We start from the raw sequence: 20,046 nt of genomic DNA on the forward strand, positions 1-20,046 counted from the left end.
AAATATTCTCATTCCCCCCACTCCATCTGCTGGCCTTATGACTGAAATTAGAGGAAGATTTTTGGGGGTAGAATTAAGAAATTTATTGATTTCAGAAGACTAGCATTAAAATACATAGCTGAAGAGTAATTTTTTATCATTCATTCATTCATTTGTTTATTTTTGTATCTTGAACACCTTTGGCAGTCTGCTTAGGCCTAAGAACACCTTCTAAGAATAATGGGTGTATAAAAATTCATAACTGAATAAAATGTTAAGTTTTAGTTAGAACTTAGTGAAAATAAAGATTTGTTTTTCCCACTCAAATTCACAGAAATCTGTTGACAACCATTCAAGGGGTCTGGAAACCTTATGTTAAGAAGCTCTGGCACAGATGTTTCCCAGGAAGTGAAAGAAGGCTTAATCTTTACAACAAATTAGTTTATCAAATTAATTATCAATATGATGATAAAGAACCCGAAGCAATGGGATATTGGATAGGTTAGTTTTGATAGCAATTCCTTACTTTGGGTAGTGTTAAATACTTTATGGGAACAAGAACAACAAATGAGGGTCCTGGATATAAGGTGGCGGGTGAGAAAATAACAGAGGTACAAAGGAGTATATTTAGGACCCATCAATTATTCACACTATTGCCTATGGCACCTAGTTGTTCTAACATGAGGACAACCTTTTCTTAGTTACTATAATAATGAAAATAATAACTTTATTATCATTAGGGCTGCATGAAAATACAGAGAATATCTAGTCTTACTCCTTTATCATATAGAAAAAGAAAGTGGAGATTAAAGAGGACAGGTGTCTTATGTAAGTTCACCCAGTCAGTCTAGAAGAGCCAGAATGAAAACTTAGACCTGACTCCCAATCCAGTACTCTACACTCTATCATGTTCCCTCACATCGTTGAAGAAATTCTAAATATAATTAGTATCATGTTTAAAATTTTTGCACAAACAAGAACTGTCAGTAAACTTCTTGTCAGGAATGATTTTATTCAAGGAGGAATTCCTACTCCAATACCAACATGGCAGAACTGAATAAGAATGTCATGAGTTTTTTCTTCTCTTGAGAAATTTTCCATTTCTCATGATGAAATGACCAATGTCAGGACTGGATTGGAAATAATACTGTCCTCTTCATTAAAAGTATTGCAGATGGTGGCTGAAAAGGACCATAGCAATATTTGTTATGTACAACAAAATATTAGCTCACTATTTATAAAATGTTTTGAGGTTCACAAGAGATTTTCATCACAGAAGTCCTGGGATACATGGGTAGCTCAAATATTTTTATTATTTGATAGATAAGGAAACTGAGGCTCAGAAGGATTTAAGAGACTTACCCATGGTCCCAATGGTAACAAAGGTCATATCAGGACCCAAACCAGGTTCCTAACACCAGTCCTCTTTTATCAGGCATCAGGTTGTTCTCCAGTATCAGCAATGTGAGGTCTCTGAAAGACTTTGGGAAGGGATAGGATAAAACAAATGCAGCAGGTCATATTTTCAAATGCTAAAGAAGTGTTATTTTTAAGGTGAGGTGAATCTCAAAAACAAAATAATTATATTAATATTAATTTCTAAAAAACATACAGATGGTAGAAGAGTGTTTCTTTTAAAAAACATGCTAGTGATTTGATAACATCTGGCAAATCTGGGTCAAAATACCACCCTACCCAAAGACTCATATTGTATAAAGCAATAGCTTTGGTCTGAGAGAAGAAGCATAGTCATGAAGCAAAAGGAATTTTCCTTTCATGATGTTAATGAGTATATGATTCCAGCATTAAAACATGATTTATATAAAGAAGCACACTAACTCAAATATAGATTCCCTTCTAGTGAATTAAAGATAACAAAAAGAAAAATAAAGACTCCATGTCCTTTTATCCATCCTAATCCATAATAAGGAAAAAAAGAAATTATTTAAAATGAAAATTACATGGATTTTGTTGGAAACTTCAGCAGTGTTTATATCTAATACCAATCCATCAGCACATATACACAATCTCTCTCTCTCTCTCTCTCTCTCTCTCTCTCTCTCTCTCTCTCTCTCTCTCTCTCCTATGACAATCATGATGAACAGATGATGACCTGGATCCAAAGAATAAGAGGAAGAGGAAGAAAAATAACTGGATTGAATCTGAGAAACTGTTTAATGGTTTCTTTGATCCCAATTCATTCTCTAAAGTCTATAACTTTTAATATTAGCATTCCCCCTGTGATGCTAGATTTCTGAGACTTATAAAGCAATATCAGAAGAATAAAAATTACATGACCCAAAGGACAATGGAAAGACTTATGACTAGTGAAAATGGGCTTCAATATATTACTTACCATGATCTGTATTTTGAAAAATGTAAAAGTCATCATCAAAACCAAAAAACAAAATGGGCAGATAACAAGAGATAACAAATCGATAACTTGAGTGCTGAAGTGTTCCAGAAATTGAGAGACCTTGAAGAAGATTCACAATCTTTGCATAGCTTCTCTATAGAGTAGCTGAACATCATTATGGATTAATGTGGAATAAGACCATGAAGCCTTTCTATCTATCTTGTAGTGGAAGCAGTATATGTATGTGTGTTTTATATATATGCACATATATGTATATGTCTATACAAAAATATAATGATAAATTGGTGTGAGTATTTCAGACCTGGCCCATTTCTGAATGATATATTAGCCTTGTATATAAATTAAAAAGATATTGAAAGTCTATTCAACCCCTTCCTTTTCTATAGTAGTGACAACAATAGAAATAGAGTGTTCTAAGAAGGTTAGTTTTGTAGTCCTACTATGGTCACACATTAATTTCAGAGTCAATTCTCTAAATGTTCATTATTAAGCCAGTGGCCAATGTGTTTGTGTATATATATATATATATATATATATATATATATATATATATATATATATATATATATATATATATATATATATGTGTGTGTGTGTGTGTGTGTGTGTGTGTGTGTGTGTGTGTGTGTGTGTGTGTGTGTATACATATATATATATATATGCCTGGAGAAGGTAAAACATATCCATATTGTTATTTTCACTATAAGTGAAACTAGAAGGCATAAAAGCATCAATTAAGTGGAAGGATGGCTCATGGATTCTCACTGGATGGCAAATAATGGAATTGGTGGAGATGGTTTTGTCATGAGCTGAAAGACAATGAGAATACCACTATCCAGGAAACTTCTTTTGCTGTGCAGTGTTCTTATTGAGCATAAGCCACTGGACCACCATGAAGATGATTGCAACTTATGAAAAAAAAAACAAAACATCTGCTACAGAGGATGATGAAGCAGAGTAATTATATCAAGGAACTAAGAAAATCTTCCAGACCAAGTATGGCTCATTACTTCGTAGAGGGAAAAGCAATGAAAAAAATGAAAAATATGATTCAGAATCAAGAAATGAAAGAGACGAGGCATCTGTAAATCATGAATACTTTCAACAAGAGAGTTTTAAGGTGGTCAATGTGAAGGACTGAACATCATAGAAAATGAAATTGATTATATCTCAGAAGACTGATTACAGATTCAGAATTATTTTTAGAATCAGCTTTCTCTTTGCATTTTGAGCATTGACAGCTTAGAATAATTATAAAAATCAGTGCTAAATTAGGGGATAAAAAGAATAGGTCATGCAATTAATTAGAATAACCCTAACTGTAACTCTTTAAACAAATTAGCCACTGAAAGTACAAATAGTATAGATACAAAAGTACGTAGTGTGTCTGCATATCCTTTTCATTTCTGTGGGGAGCAGAAAGCTAAGAGAATTTTGACAAAAAACAAAATGTGTGTCATGCCACTGCACATGAACATGTCCAGGTCGTCCCCAGGGGAGTAATAGGTAGAGTGACAAAAACTGTGTTGCCTTAAATATACTTCCAGGCAGGAACCATAAACTAGAGTAAAGGGGCCATAATCTGGCCACTCTTACATCCAGGGTTGGCTTCTTTGATTTATTTTGCTGGCATTGGAATCAAATTTCCTAGCTATTTTAAGAGTGACGGAGGTGGGTAACCACTGACCGAAATCATGAGGGAAGCACAAAAGTCAGGACCAGCCCTACCATAGTGCCACATGGCCCAGAAAGCATTGCAACCAGAGGCTAACACTATGGAAAAAAAATCTGAGAAATGATGGAGACCATGAACTACGGTGAGAAAAGATCTGGAGTTTCTAAGACTTAAAGTTATTGTGAATTTGCCTGGGTTAATGAGCTGAGAGAAAATTCTTTCCTTCACTATTAAAAAAATTTCTTGCTTGAAGACCATGATCTTGATATCAAATGTAGATCCCCCTTCTCTATTTCTTTCACATGGTTGAGATATGCTTGGTCATGATTCACCCTGGCCACATTTGAAGATCCAGGTGGCCAATGGGGAAAAGATTTAGGATGTAGGTACTTCTCAGAGTTCTGGTTGGTCTCCTTGCCCTAGCTCTTTCCGATCTAGTCTAGTCCAATCCACCCTCTACTCAGCTATCAAAGAAATCTTCTTAAAGTTCAGGTCTGACCATGCCATACCTTTACTCAGTAAACTGCAATGGTTTCTTATCACCTCTAGGATAAAATATGAATGTTTCCATTTGGTTTGCTAAGCCTTTCATAACCTATCTCCTTATTTTTCTAGCTTTGTATACCTTGCACCTCCTGACCCCAAATACTGTGCAATCCATTGCCACTGGCCTTACAAGACACTCATCTTCTGACTCTAGGAATATTCATTGACTCTCCCCTTTACCTAGAATATTCTCCCTTTTCATCTTTACCTGTCTTCCTTCAAGTGCCAGCTAAAATCTTACCTTCTTCAGGAAGTTTCTCCTCAATTGCATTTTTCCCTCTATTGATTATTTACAATCTACCCCGTATATAGTTTGTTTAGAAGTGTTTGCATGTCGTTTCCCCCATTAGAATTCCTTGAGAGCAAAGGTGATCTTTAACCTCTCTTTGTATCACTTGTGCTTAACATCTAGTAGGTGTTTCCTTCAGATTCAATTTTAAGTAATGTGATAATAAATAAATCCAAAAAAATTTTAAGCACTTTCTATGTATAGGTCATTGTGCTAAGTGCTGAGAATATAAATTAGAAAAAGAAAGAAAATTTCTGACCTTACAAAACTTATAATCTAATGGGTGAAGACAACACATACACACACAAAATGAAAAGCAGGGGGGTGGAGAATGGAAGATTATAAACAATAAATCATTTCACAATATAGCAATGCCAACAGCAGAAGCAACAACAAGAAGAACAAAATATTTGAGGAAAAAATAAGCTTCAAAGTACTTGATACATGGGCCAAGCTAAGCCATACCATGCATCTGGAGACAAAAGTTGGAGATGAAATTGGAAGAACAAATAAACGTTAAATGGAAGAGATGTCCCAATATTATTGTTCTCTATCTGCAATAGCAGTGAGATGTATACATACATACATATGTGCAATTTATAGAGAGCAGACTTCAGAGTCATGAAGATTTGGATTTAAATTCCATTGATGACATATATTGACTGTGTTACCTTAACTTACTAACTTTAAGTTGCAAATCAAGTACAGAGCTGCATTGAAAGAAAGATTTTCTGTATTTGGAGCTTGAATACCAATGATACCATAGGTTCAGTTAAAAATTTTTTTTTTCCAACATGGGGAACCATTCACATTTTTTGGGAGGAAGCAACTATACTGTCTGACACATTTTTTCTTCAAAATGGAGTCCCTATATTCTTGAAAATTTGCTTCAAGTGTATTACTTACATAGTTTTTAGAAATTATTAAACTTTTAAAAATCAATTTCAATTTATGATATGCACTCAGACCTATTCCTTCTTAGTTTTCCATTTCAATTTTCTACTGTTCAGTAGAAAAAGATATATGGGAACAATTGATAACGTATATAGTTGACTTAACGAAGAAATGGTTATTTAAGGTCATAGATGTTTTTTTTAAAATCATATTTAGTTATATCATAAATATAACTTGTTTTTATTTTGGATTGAATGAAAAAATACAAGTATAATCTGACAGTTAGAATCTTTGCTATAATAAGATCATAGATCTATTGATGGAAGGGACTTTAAGGGTCATTTAGTTCAATCCACTCACCTTACAGATAAGGAAACTAAGTCAGAGAGATTTAACTATATGTAAGATATCACAAGTAGTAAGTGACAAAGCCACAGTTTCAACTCATATACCCTAGATGCATTTGAATTTCTCATCCAATGTACACTTTGAATAAGAGACAGATATATTAAAGAAAATAAAATGGGAAAGATCATATATCAAAGAATTGCGGGGGATCTTAGAGGTCATCTAGTCTAACTTCATTTTAAGATTAGGAAATGAGACCTAGAGAAGTATTGTGGCTTACTCAATGTAAGACTGATTTTGTTGTTCGTTGCTGTTTAATTGTGTCTGATTCTGTGATCCCCTTTGGGATTTTCTTGGCAAAGATACTGGAGTGGTTTGCCATTTCCTTCTCATTTTCCAGAGGAGGAACTGAGGGAAACAGGGGTAAGTGGCTTGTCCAGGGTCACACAGTTAGTAAGTATCTGAGGTCAGATTTGAACTAAGAAAGATGAGTATTCCTGACTCTAGGTCCATCACTTTATCCACTGCACCACCTAGCTGCCCAGGTATTAAGCAATGGAAATCCAATTTCCTATCTTTTATGCTGCGCTTTCTCAGAGAAGCTTTACAAATTCACAAATCTCTGCTGGAAAAGGTGCAATTTTAAAGATACTCAGGTACCAGTTTTCAGAATTTTGCAAGAGGAATATTTTTAAATGATATAAAAAGTGCAATTACTAAAAAAGATGATTAAGAAAACATGAACCACTAGAAATGTATATATTTAGTTTCTATTCTCTTTAAATTGCCTATTGAAAGTATCTTTATGAAAACATAAGAACAAAGAAAGTGCTTGAAGATGATTTTTCAGAAGATCACATCATGACACAAAAGGTTAAGGAATATAGAAGATGTAATAATCTACTACTGTGCCTACATAATTTTTGTTTAGTAGAGCAAAATGTATCTTTAATTAATTTCCTTCAAAGAAGGTCGCATCTATATGGATTTCCAAAATTCACTTTAAAAAAGGGGGCAAAGTGATAAAAAAAGTGATGACTTGTTAAGGTTATCTTTAAAAAATCTTCCCAGAATCAACATTAAGTGAAAGATAAAGCATATGAACCTAGACTCATCAAAGGTATTTGAGAGACAGGGTAGACTACACAAAATCCAAATGGATGACTCTTTTTGTAGGAAATTCTCCTAAGTTCCTAATTCCAGGTGACATACTGAATGTACTGAAACCAAGAGCATTAAAGTTTTCTCAAGGCTACAAATGTATGACTATAAATCATGTTGTACCACAAAGAATTAAACTGTCAGTCTTCCAAAAGGCAATGGGAAAACACATGATGGGTTTAATGCATTATCTAATGTAACATGAGATCAAGAATAAAATATGGGAATAATGGGAAAGGGTGGTGAGTGGGCCAGTCATGTCATGAGAGTGAGGAATAGATAGCCTAAATGCTCCTTTGGTGTCCATGAGATAGCAGGGGAAGCAATGGAAGGTCCTCAATGCATGGAGTGCTGGATAGTCTCTATGGAAGGTTTATGGAAAGACTATAGATTTCAAGCAGATGAGCAGATGATTTAGAGCTGAAAATCATCACAGCATTGTGGCCCACAATACTCCTAAGTGAATCTGAATCAGAATAAAATGTAATTGGGAAATATTTAACAAAATAAATAAAATATAGTAGAACATAGATGTTCACATGTACTTTTGTAGGTCAATATGCAGCAGACAGGGATCCTTACATATAGTTTAGTGCTCCCCTTGTCTGTCCCCAAGCCCATTTCCATTCGAGTTAGACACTGCTCATATAGTCCAGTCTTTTCATTTAACTGGTGATAATTCTAAAGCTCCAAGAGGTTAGGTGACTTGCCTAAAGTAAATAGAAGAAACAAAATTAGATGCCTGACTCCATACCCAGAGTACTTTCCACAAGAGCAACAAGCTTATGTATACTAGATAGTGTCCACATGAACATCAAGCTCTTAACAAAAAATTGGATCAGATGAGAAGGCTTGGATGACTTGCAATCTGTAACTATATAAAGGGTACTCATATTAATAAGCATCTCACATACACTGACTTTTGAATATTGAGACAGCTAGGTGGCTCAGTGGATAGTGCCAGGCCTAGAGTCAGGAAGACTCATCTTCCTGAGTTCAAATCTGCCTTCAGACACTCACTAGCTGTGTGACCTTGGGCAAGTCACTTAACTCCGAGTTTACTCATCTGTGAAGTGATCTGGAAAAGGAAGTGGCAAACCACTTCAGTCTCTTTGCCAATAAAATCCCAATTGGAGTTGTGAATAGTTGGACATAATTGAAAATGACCAAACAGCAACAACTACAACATTGAATATTGCTGTTATTATTCCTGTTGCACCTGTTTCTCTTGAAAAATTTAAGTAATCAGGCCCGAAACAACCTATATTTCAGCACATTGAAAGAAGTGGTACCTATTACTAATGAAAACCTAGAATTGAAAGGGAGTAGGGTCTAGCTTTGTTATTTTGAGGTGTCATGGTGACAGATATCCCAAGAAACTAAAGTTGTACAAATATGTGCCCCTACCACGGGCCAGGCACTGTGCTATACACTGGGGATGTACAAAGAAGCAGAAGGAAGTTCTTCCTTCAAGGAATTACAATTTAATGGGGGATACAATGTGCAAACAAATACATAAAAGCAAGTTATATACAGAGTAAAGAAGAAATAATTAACAGAAGGAAGGCACTGGAATTTGAGGGGATTGGAAAATTCTTCCCTTTTCATTATTTATGTCAGACCAAGCTCATTTCCTTTCATGAGAGCACCACTAGACTAACAGATCAGGAGAATCCAGTGGATAGAATATATTGGAATTTCATCATATTTTTCAAAATCTCTCATATCTTAGTGGAGAATATAACCAGATATAGATAGAATGGCAATGCAGTTAATGGGATTTAGAACTGGTAGACTTAGAACCATGGTTCCATGGGTATGGAATAGGGAGAAAAGGGACATGGGTCTTGAGTGCAATACTGTTGCTCTGTTATTGCCTCAGTTCTGTTCACATATGATGTGACGAAGGTGTATGTAGGATATTTGTCAGATTTGTAGATGGTGGAGATCTGGATGTGAACTGTAATTGAACAAAATCTGCACAGTTTAGAGTGGTAGATCAAATTTAATAAAATAAACTTCAGTAGGGAAAAATGTAAAATTTTGCACTTTGGTTAAGAGATTCAAAAATGAGGTGTATCTGCCTAGAAAACAGTTAATGTTGAAAAGTATTATAGGTCTAGAGGTTTTTGTGGGGTTGAAGGATGATGATTGACTCCAGTATGATGGCATCAATGAAAAAGCTAGTCCGAACTACAGCTGCATAAATAGGGATATGGTGTTTCAAGCAATATTTGTCACCCTTAGTGGTCATCCACATATATAATTTAGTGCCTAATCTTGACATTTCTATCTTTATGACATTTCTTTCCTCTAACAGCTTCTCTTTACCTATGCTACTATCATCTCAGCTAAGGGTCTCATGACTTCTCTTTTAGATTATTGCAATGGCCTTCTCCTTGGTTTTCCTCCCTCAAGTCTCTCCTCACTCCTATCCATCTTCCAGTCTTTGAAAGCTGAAACCTACCTAGATATCTTGGGATTTAATAGCCCAGATTTCTTTTTTAATGACCATGACTTAAACTCAATTCACTCTGGCTCTCATTGATTGGCCAACAATAGGTCCACTACCCAAAAACCACTTAATGATTTTTGTTTGGGCCCCATGGCTCAGAGTGAACATAAAAAGCAATTGTTTCTCTTTTGTCCAGAAACCTTGAGTATCTTCCCGTCCCAATTCTGTTTTGTTGTTCTTGTTTTGATTAAAGGGGCCATTTCTTGCCTAACTTCCTAAAGAAGTCTAATCACTGAATGGGGATCCCTCAGTCAAAATAAGAACTTCTACATAAAAAGAGCCCGGTCCTCCACTGCATCCCTATCTCCAGTGGTCCTAATCTATATCTTTCTACTGGACCCAGATGGCTCTGGAGGAGAAAGTTAGGCTATTGACTTTGCACAGCCCTTTCTCACTTAAAATCAATTCACTTGCATAATATCATCTTCCTGATACCATTATCCTCTTTGAGAATGAAGCACACACTGCACAACCACAACAATCTGCTACCAAACTTATTTTCTTCACACACAAATCTAACCATGGCATTCTCCAACTCCATAAATGCAAGTGATTCCCTATTACCTTTAATATCAATTGTTTAATTTTTAAAGCCTTAGGCCAATTGAGTCCAACTTAGTTTTCCAGTTTTATTGTCCATCACTTCCTATCCTATCTTTTGTGATTCAGCCAAACTGGCCTCCTTTCTGTTTCTCCCATGTGACAACACTTTTGTCTTCCATCCCTGTGTCTTTGTACAGGCTTCCTCTCCTTCCCCTCTTTCTTACAATGAACTTCCTCCTCATCGAACCTCCTAGAATCCCTCTCCTGCCTCCAAATGAAGCTCAAGCAATACCTTCTACATGAAGTCTTTCCTGATTCTTTCAAGTACTAGTGTCCTCCTTCTCCAATTAATCTATATTTAACTACTTTGTACTTATTTACATTTATTCTCTGCATATTTATTTGGCATATTTATGCACTTGTTGTTTTACTTATTGGAATATAAACTCCTAGATAATAGTAACTATTTTGCTTATTCTATTTGCATTACTACTATCTAGAAGAGTTCCTGGCACAAAGTAGGCACTATAACAAAGTTGCTGATTGATTAATAGTTCAACTGTGCTCTATCCTATGAAAGCCAAACTGAAATACCATTTTCAGTGCTAGGTACCACACCATGGGAAAAACTTGAATATATCCAGGGGAAGTCATTGAGGATAGCAATAGGATTTAAAAGCACATTTCATAAGGAATGATTAAAGCCGCTGTTTGGACTCATATCTGCAAGAATATGAGGTCTATCTTCAAATATTTGAAGGATTTTCATATAGAAGAAGGATGACATATCAGAGAGCAGAACCTGGATCAGTGATGGAAATTACAGGGAACCTGATTCTGCTTTAGTATTGGCAAAACAAAATTCTTCACCTTTAGCGCTTTCCAAAGTGTTAGAAGACTTTTTGTCATTCTTGGCAAAAGTATAACTGCTAATTAATACCTTGTTATTTCCTAGCCAATTTCAGTGTGTGTGTGTGTGTGTGTGTGTGTGTGTGTGTGTGTGTGTGTGTGTGTGAGGAGGGGTGTTATTACTTCTCCTCTCCTCTCACCTCCAGACAGAACAATATTTCTCAAGAAAGCAGGTCCATGTATGTCATGTGACTGAATTGAGAATATTTATTCCTGTAATAGAAATATACTTCCCTAATTAAAACTCACTGGTTTTGTGGAAAGGGGCACCTTCACTGCCTCTCAGCCTTGATATGGGTGTCATAACAGGGGAAGTATACTATTACTTCCAATATGCAAAAGGTCCTTTACTCTCTCTTGGTAGAGCCCCAGCTTCTGTTCCTATTTTCAATGAATCAATTAATTAAGCATCTGTTATGTGCTACGTAATAAGGATGTAAATACAAAAAAAGAAACAATTACTACTTAAGTGGCTAGTATTCTAACAGAGGATTATGCATACTTATAAAGGTAATACAAATATATATGTGTGTATATGTAAACATGTATATACGTAACATACAAATATCTATAACACTTATATACAAGTATGTTTAACACATATGCAAATAGATATAACACATATATAAATATATTGTTATACACACACATATATTAACTTACATCCATGGTAATTTCGGTGGGATGGCATTAGTAATTAGGGAGAACAGGGAAGGTTTAATTCAGTTCATGTAGAATACAGCACTTGGGCTGCATTTCAAAGAAGGAAAGGGAGTGCATAGGGCAGAGGCAAAAAGGAGGTGCTTTTAGTGTTTTTATGGGAGACCTAGCTGGTTTTCTGGCAAATATCAGTTGATAAGCATTTCTTGTTCCCTTCTGAACAAATTGTCTGTTCAGTGGAATTCATCCTTTAAATTATCTTATGATACATTAAGGAAAGCTCCTAAGTTACTCCTTGGGAAGAACGGAGTTCAGAGGTATCCCTAAATTGCTGTTGGGAGTATGTGTCCTTAGTAAATATGGTGGAGGATGAAAAAAAATGAAATGGACTCTCTTGAGATATAGTAAATTCTCCATTAATGATGATAATGATAATGATAACTAGCTTTTGTATAGCTTTTGAAACATACAAAGTGCAAAGTTCGTAAATGGGATTCATTTGGTTAAGGACTGGACAAGATGATCATAACTGACATACTTTCTAGATCTGGAATTCTAAATGAAATAGACTAGTGTCTATTTAAGATTAGTGTCATGAGGGCAGCTAGATATATAGCCACTAGGCTTGGAATCTGGAAGACTCATCTTCATGAGTTCAAGGATTCAAGTCTGGCTTCAGTCACTAGCTGTGTGATCCTAGGCCAGTCACTCAACACTGTTTGCTTCAGTTTCTCATCTATAAAATGAACTAAAGAAGTAAAGGGCAAACCATTCCACTATCTTTGCCAAGAAAATCCCAAAATGAGGTCACAGAGAGTCGGACACGACTGAAACGACTGAACAATACCATTTCCCCAAACAGTAAAAAGAATGAAAACTATTAACTGAGATTATTTAAATAATAGATTCTTAACATCAAAGGATCCTAGATTTAGAGTTGTAAAACTTCTTAAACATCCTCATTTACCAGATGAAGAAACTGAGACACAAAGTGGTTGTAAGTTGCCTCTCAAAGCACTCTATCCATTGCTGTATACTTCTTCTGCATTCACCTGTGTAAATACCCTCAGCGAAGCGGAGAAAAATGTTTTCAAAATTAATTGCAGAACTAGTGCAAAAGTGAAAAACATGTAAACTGTTTGTTTCGTTTGGCAGTTACCGAGCAATGTTGCTACTCCCTTGTAATTATACCAAGTGGGAAGGGTTGCATTCTTTGATTAAGTCAAAAATAAATGTGCATGTTTCAGTATGTCAGCACAGATTTAAATTCTGGCTTTTGAACTAATAAAGGCATTTTGGCCCAGTGTTGCTATTAACCTTGAAGGGAATATTTATCCTAAACATGCTGTTACCTGCATTATAAACAACAATTTCCTACATTTCCTGGTATTGCTTACCAAGGGATGGATTATACAGTGTTCTGTAATCACAGTCTAAAATAAAGAGCTTTGGTCAAAAGCTATCACTTTTCTAGGTAATTCCTAACCATAAAGCTTATCACCAGAGGAACCAAATCTAAAATATAGTTTAGGTGATTTAAGTTGATGTTTTACACATAAGATCCATAAGATTTCCAAACTGTCTCAACCCAAGTAAATTATGATGATGTCATTCACAGAAAATTAGGTAAAATACAGATAGCATTGTTCTTTCCTTTTTTTTTTCCTTCCAAGGCTTCCTAGTGCAACATTAAATGTTGACTCTGACTTTTTCTCTGCTTTTCCAACTCAATCACTAAGTCCATTCCCTATTGTTTGTTTTGGTCCTGAAACCTATCTCAGGAGAGAAACAGACAGCTGTGAAGCTAAGTCTAGTTAAATATAGTTTTTGAGACTAGAAAACTTTTGGCAAAAAGTTGAAAATAATCATCTCAATCAAGATTATAGGACCTTTTACAATAATGGAATAAAATTACTGGATACAAATGATCAAGGCTTTGCCTAACTAACCAACCAGGAAGATAATTTAGTTTGTCACAGGAAAATTAAATATTTTTGTGTCTATGTGTATGTATTTGGGCATTTGTGTGTACATCTATACATGTATGTGGTCACTCTTCCCTGAGTGAAAAGCAGGGATTTGAAAACAATGGCCAAGATTAGGAAGAAAGGTATGAAGAAGAGGTTTCTTGATGTTACCATTATGTAATAACACAAAGAAGCTCTATATCCTGAAAGCATCATTCTCATGATTTGAGATTTCTATCCAAATCTCTCAAAGATCATGTTGGAACTCCTCCAGTCAAGTCATCCAATCACAGATAAAATACCATAGGTCTGATAAGACAGCACAGTGAAAAGTTCAGACCAAAACCAACTCTCATACCACCTCCATAATAATGGAAAAAATGGGCCAAATGAAACAAAAGATCATTAAAAGAGACTGAAAAAAATGCCTTTAATTTATTCATGATCAAAAGAAGGAAAAATTGTAAAGGCTACAACTTTTAGTTCTTCATTTTATTTGCCCCACCAAGACATCTTTTTCTCTCTATTCTCTACTTGGCTTTCTTACTTATTTAGTGTTACAAGTCTCATAAACTTGTATGAGGGTGTGGGTGGATAGAATGTGGGTGGAAGGTTGAGGGCTCTGCTACTGGTTCTTAGATCATTTTCCCCAATATAATCTCTATAAAGAGTAGTCAATCAGTCAAAACTATGTGCCAGGTGCTATACTAAGCATGGAGGATGCAAAGAAAGGTTTTGACAATTCATTCTCAAAGAGCTCACAGTCTAATGGGGAAGACAATTATATATAAACAAGTCATATATAGGATAAATTGGAAATAGTGATCACAAAATATTAGCATTAGGGTGAATCAGGAAAGGCTTCTTATAGAAAGTGAGATTTTAGCTGGGCCTTGAAGGAAATCAAGGAAGCCAGAAAGCAAAAATGAAACAGAAAAGTATTTCAGATGTAAGGAAGCGGCAATGTAAATGTGTGGAGTCTGGAAATGTGTGAGAAATAGCAAGAAAGAAAATGTCACAGGAATTCAGAATAAATGGGGGACTGAGAAAGTAGAAGGGGAGCGATATGTAAAGGACTTTGAATGCTGAAGTATTTTATATTTGGTTCTGAAAGTGATAAGGAGCCACTGGAGTTTATGAAGAAAGATAGTGGCATAAATCTAGTTTTTTGGAAGGTTAATATGACAGCTGAGTAGAAGATGGATTATAGTGGGGAGAACTTTGTGACAGGGAAACTGACTAGCAGTCTCTTGCAGTAGTCCAGGTAACAAGGGCCTGCATCTGGGTGGTGGCAGTATCAAAGGAGAGAAGGAGATGTATACCAGAGATGTTATCTTTTCTAAGGTAAAATTGATAGGCATTTGCAACAGAGTGAATATGGGGATTGAGAGATTGAAGATGACATTTGGGTTGGAAGCCTAGGTGAGTAGGGGGATGGTAGGATCCTTCACAGTATTAGGGAAATTTGGAAAGTGTGGAGTTTTGTGTAGAAGGATAATGAATTCAGTTTTGAATATGTTTAGTTTAAGATGTCAAAGAGAACATCCAGTTTCAGATGACTAATAGGCAGCTGGATATGTGAGTCTAGAGATTAGTATCAGGCAGTGTGCTAGGGGATGGGAATGCAGATATATACAAAAAGATAACCCTAACCGCGAATGAGATTGCATTCCAATGGGAGGAGACCACACATAGAAAGGAGCTGGAAAGCAGGAGAGGGGAGTAACATACAAAAACCAGGAGAATCAAGAGAGCTAGCTTGGGTATTTCCTTAAATGACCCCAGAGAAAAACTTCCCCCTTGGAAGCTAAGGAAAATGATCCCTCTGGGTGAGAAGGTTGCTAAGGTGGTAAAGGAAATACAGGATTCAGGAGCAGAAAATATTAGACAACTTGTCCAGGTTTATGTATTCAGTGTATGTCAAAGGGGGAATATGAATTTTGGCTTTCTTGCTTCAAAGACCAGACCTCCATTTATTATTCTCAGTAAGGAAATTAAACAGCAAGTTTTTGCAATAGTCTAGATGTGAGGTGATTAAGGCCTACATCAGGGTGGCGGCAGCATCAGAGGAGAAAAGATGATATTTGTGAAGGATGTTACGAAGGTAGAAATGACAAAACTTATCAACTGAAAACTTATCAACTGAACAAAACTTATCAATCAGTTGGAGGTTGAAAAAGAGTGATGGGCTAAGGATGACATCTAGATTGCAAATGTGGGTAACTAGGAGGGTGGTGGTAACCTTTACAATAGCAGGGAGTTCAGAGGAGGGGAAGATTTGGACCAGAAGACAGTGAGTTCTGTACTAAACAAAATGAGATTAGGATATCTATAGGATAACTGGTTTCAGATCTCCAATAGGCAATTGGACAGGAAAGCCAGAGAGTCAAGAGAAAATTGAGGGCTAGACAAGTAGATCTGAATACCATTTATATAAAAATTATGGTTGAATCAATGAAAGCTGATGAAATCAGCAAATGAAACAGGTTAGAGGAACAAGAGAAGAGGGCCCAGAAGAGAATGCTATTGTACACCCACAAATATCTGGCATGATCTGAATGAAGATACAGCAAAGGAGGTTGAGAAAGAACAATTAGATAGGGGGAAATCCATTAAACAATAGTATTATGAAAATCTAAAGAAAATAGAGTATCAAGAAGAAGACTACAGAGAGGTCAAAAGAGAAGACAGAGAAAAGGCAATTACATTTGGCGATTAAGAAATTATTGATAACTTTGGAGAGAGTAGATTTAACTGAATGATAAAGTCAGAAGCCAGACTTAAAGAGTTAAGAGACTGAATGGAAAGGAAGTAGAGGTGCTAATGTAGATGGCCTTCTCAAGGAGTTTAGTTGTGAAAGGAAGGAGAGATAGGACCATAGCTATCAGAAATGGGTGGATCAAGGTAATATTTTCTGAAAGTGAAAGAAACATGAGTGTACATGTGTAGGTGGTTAGGAAAGAACCCATAGACAGAGAGAGATTAAAAATAAGTGAGAAAGAAGAGATGATAGAGGAAGCAATCAGATCTGCTGGAAAATATAGGATGGAATGTAGAGGGGTTTGCCTTGGCAAGAGGGATCACATTCTGAAAAAGAAGGACTGGGTTCAAATATTGAATCTACTACTTACTACCTGTGTGGCCTTTGAAAACTTTTAGGTTTCAGCTTCCCTAATCATAAAATAATTGCTTTACATCAGTCAATCAATAAATTTTTTAAGTATTTACTATGTGCTAGGCACTGTGCTAAATTCTGAGGTTACAAAAAAGAATCAAAAGATAGCCTCTGCCCTTAAGGATCTCATTAAAGGAGACAACATGCAAATAAATAGTGTACAAATAAGCTAAATATAGGATGAACAGGAAATATTTAAGAGACACTAGAATTAAGATAATCAACAAATTTTCTGTAGAAGATATAATTTTGGAAGTTAACTAATCCAAAACCCTAATTTTAATGATATGGAAACTGAGGTCCAGGAGGAAATTAAGTTTCCTTAGGCATCAGCTTGAGCCTCCATGCTCTAGAAAACATTGATCATGATAGCTATTTTACTTTGGAGAGTTTTTCTCATTCAGCTTGAATTTCTTTACAGTTTATGTACATCCCCATCTTTAAGAGGGGTCATCTTTCTTTCAAATTTGTGCCTAGCATAGTACTAGCTGAGAGTAGAGACTGGACAATTCTGCAAGTTTGAAGAAGTCTTGCTTTTGTCTTATTAAGTATAACTGGGGAGGAGGGGGGTTATTTTCTTCTCATGTTAGAATTGTGGAGTGGGAAAGGGAATGTCCTTACTCTACTCAGATAAACAATTTCTAACTTGCTCTTAGCCCTGCATAGGAGGCACAAATCTCTAAGGAAGAATGCTCAGGGATTAGAGGAGTGGGATCATAGCAACACAGCTTTAAAGTGACAACCTGGTTAATACTTGTAATATGCTATTGTATAATAATGAAAACCTTAGGATTTGTGTGGCACATTCCCTACCTAATGCCTCCTAGAGTTTGTGTATAGAGTGTGATTCATTAAGAATCAAACTGGTTTTCATGTGTGGCTTTTGGAAAGAAAGACCATGGGATAATAGAAGGAATTTGTGGCAACACATTTTAACTTGTAGCAAAAGCACTTTAAAGATCTTTCTTTTAGCCACTGTGATGAAGATGCATGTTGTTTCATGTCTTTTTAAAAAGGCATGACTGCTATGTTATCTGTAACAACAAAAAGTTTAGTTCCAAATGTTAGGTTGAATAAAAGAAATTACCATTTATGTCATGCTTTGAGGTTGGCAACATGCTTTCCCCCCTAAGAATCCTGAGAGGTAGTTAGTATAATCAACCTTAATTCCATGAGATGAGACAACAGGTTACTGAGAAGTCAGATGACTTGCCTGTCTGTGTATGGTCATTCAGTTAGTCACTGTGTCAGGATCTAGTAAACTCTGGACTCCTGACTTCAGTCCCAACACCCTTCTCCTCTACCCACTATTTTGTCTTACATTACATGAAATTGAACAAATCTACAACAGACAATGAACCTTTTAGAAAAAGCTTGAAGAGGAGAAGTACCATTAAAAACATGAATTTTTGAGTGGTGCAGAAGGTTTAAAGACAATTTAGAACATGCCCATAATGACACATGAAACTATTTAACTGTTTAAAAAGCTAATCAGCCAGGTAACAGATTGTCAGAATGATGACTAAATTTAAAAAATTGAGATTTAAATAAAAGATTCAATCTCAAATAATTGATCCTGCAAGACAGTAATTTAAATTCTTTTTCAAGTTTCACAAAGCCTTGAATTAATCATTAATTTATATTATAAATGATTATTATCTATTATAAATGATTAAATTATAAAATGAAAGCAGACATATCTGACTCGAGTAGTCCCTGTGGAAAAGCATGATAGTGGTGGAAAACAGGGCTATAATCATACTTTAATAAGCCACATAGACGGTAGGGACAAACAAAATGGAAAATATAGAGAAAAGCAGTGAAAGGTGGGAAGAGGCTACAGAGGCAGACAGCATGGGGAGGGGAGATAAAATGGTGGAAGAAGACAGGCAGCATGGGAAGAGAATGGAGTGGGACAGAGGCACACAGTATCACTCCCATAACCATGGGCTAGAGTTGGTAGCACTGGGCAGCACAGGTCAATGAATATTTATTGATCACATACTAAATACCAGGCTGGGAACATTAAAAAAAAGCTAAATATAGTTCCTATCCCCCAAAAGCTTGCAATCTAATGGGAGAGAAGGCATGCAACCAAATACAATACAATACATGGCATGCAATACAAAACAAGTGATTTAGGGGATAAATAGGGGAAAATTAACAGAGGGAAAGCACTAAAAGTAAGAAGCATTGGGGAAGGCTTTCTGTAGAAGGTGGGATTTTGTGTTGCATCATCATCTCCCTTATGTTATGGTCCTTTTCAAGAATGGACAAACACAGCCTATGAATAATTCTATCTTCTCCCCTCCCCTCCCCTCCCTTCTCCTCTCCCCTCCTCTCCCCTCCTCTCTTCTCCTCTCTTCTCCTCTCCTCTCCTCTCCTCTCCTCTCCTCTCCTCTCCTCTCCTTTCTTCTTCTCCCCTTAGGGTGTTCTACTCAAAGGAAGGTAAATTTGGGTGGTCAAAAGCTACCTAGTTAACTTGAGGTTTACTGGTTAGAGTTCTTTCTCAAAGAACAAGTCTTAAACCCAGCCTCAAAATGTACCTTCCTTTGGGCAGAGCACCACATCAGGTTAGGGGAGAGGAGAGAAAACACCCATAGGGAACATAGGAGGGGAGAAAGATAATGAGTTCTGTTTCAGACATATTGAGTTGAAGTTGTCTTAAGTTTAAGATGTCTACTGGACATGAATTCTTTGATAAAATGATTATTTGTCCCCAAGTTCCCATAATTTCTATTGAAGCAAGCAGTGACTTGAGACTTGTTCACCAGAATAAGTTTTCTTGTTGGTTTCTCTACCCTTTGATGAATGAAATCATCAATTAGGCAAAAGATGAATTTTCTAGCTGCCCTGCTTTGGCACAAAGAAAAATTCCAGTTGATGTTAGAGTTATAGGACCTGGTTCTAGTCTTGGCTTTGGCCAAGATGTTCCCCCTCTAATACGGTGTAATTAGTTTGGGGGGAATTATTTGTTTTCTTTGTTTGTGATTAAGCCTGCAGTTCAA

This window comes from Notamacropus eugenii, chromosome 5, assembly GCF_028372415.1.
Source record: "Notamacropus eugenii isolate mMacEug1 chromosome 5, mMacEug1.pri_v2, whole genome shotgun sequence".
In the NCBI taxonomy this organism is placed as follows: domain Eukaryota; kingdom Metazoa; phylum Chordata; class Mammalia; order Diprotodontia; family Macropodidae; genus Notamacropus; species Notamacropus eugenii.